At 42.0% G+C, this 1,420-nt stretch overlaps 1 pseudogene; it reads left to right on the top strand.

Moving 5' to 3' along the window:
• The first annotated feature begins 354 nt into the window (after positions 1-354).
• LOC117911604 lies at positions 355-1,207 on the top strand (annotated as a pseudogene).
• Positions 1,208-1,420: the final 213 nt, after the last annotated feature.

Genomic DNA, 1,420 nt, shown 5'->3' with positions numbered 1-1,420 from the left:
CCATACCAACCACAAGCCCAAACCCAAGCACCTCAACAAACCTCTTCAGTGGAGCAAGCCATTGTGAACCTAAGTAAAGTCATGGGTGACTTTGTGGGTGAACAAAAGACAATCAACTCTCAATTGCACCAAAAGATTGAAAATGTTGAGAGTTCTCAAATTAAGATAATGGAGAGGATGCAAAATGATCTATCTCAGAAGATAGATAATATTCAATACTCCATCTCTAGGCTTACCAACCTCAACACAGTGAATGAGAAAGGAAAGTTTCCCTCTCAACCAAGCCAAAATCCAAAAGGTGTTCATGAAGTTGAAACCCAAGAGGGGGAGTCTTCAAAGTTGAGGGAGGTCAAAGCTGTGATCACTTTGAGGAGTGGAAAGGAGGTTGATCAACCCTTGCCTAAGGTGAGGCAAGACGAAGAACTCATGTCAAAGAGAACCTTGGTTAAAGAGAGCAATAACCAAGAAGAGAAGAGTGGGAAGAAAAGTGCTTCCAAATCAATCATTGAAGAAGAGCCAAGGATAGTGATTAAAGAGGATATGATGAAGAAACATATGCCTCCCCCTTTTCCTCAAGCTTTACATGGAAAAAAAGAAATCAAGAATTCATCAGAAATTCTTGAAGTTTTGAGACAAGTGAAGGTGAATATACCCTTACTTGATATGATCAAGCAAGTCCCCACATATGCAAAGTTTTTAAAGGACTTGTGCACGGTCAAGAGAGGGTTACATGTGACAAAGAATGCATTCCTCACTGAGCAAGTAAGTGCTATCATTTAGAGTAAATATCCAGTTAAGTACAAAGATCCGGGATGTCCCACCATTTCAGTCAACATTGGAGGGACCCATGTGGAGAAGGCTTTGCTAGACTTGGGGGCAAGTGTGAATTTGCTCCCATACTCTGTGTACAAGCAACTGGGACTTGGAGGATTGAAGCCCACAACCATCACTCTCTCCTTAGTTGATAGGTTAGTCAAATCCAAGGGGGGTGATAGAGGATGTTCTAGTTCAAGTGGACAAATTCTACTATCCCGTGGAATTTGTTGTGCTTGATACTGATCCCATTGTTAAGGAAGCAAATTATGTGCCAATCATCCTTGGGAGACCTTTCCTAGCTACCTCCAATGCCATCATCAATTGTAGAAATGGGGTGATGCAACTCACATTTGGAAACATGACCTTGGAATTAAACATATTCCACCTATGCAAGAGGCATCTTCACCCAGAAGAGGAGGAAGGATTGGAGGAGGTGTGCTTGATCAACACCTTGGTTGAAGAGCATTGTGACAAGAATTTAGAAGAAAGCTTGAACGAAAGCCTTGGAGTGCTTGAAAAAGGGTTACCTGAACCCTCTGATGTGCTAGCCATCATGTCTATTGGAGGAGACAGGAAGAGATCTTACCACTATTCAATAAGGAGG

The sequence above is a fragment of the Vitis riparia genome, chromosome 1 (assembly GCF_004353265.1).
Source record: "Vitis riparia cultivar Riparia Gloire de Montpellier isolate 1030 chromosome 1, EGFV_Vit.rip_1.0, whole genome shotgun sequence".
Classification (NCBI taxonomy): Eukaryota; Viridiplantae; Streptophyta; class Magnoliopsida; order Vitales; family Vitaceae; genus Vitis; species Vitis riparia.
The sequence above is the reverse complement of the archived record's forward strand: the minus strand, read 5'-3'. Positions and strand labels throughout refer to the sequence as shown.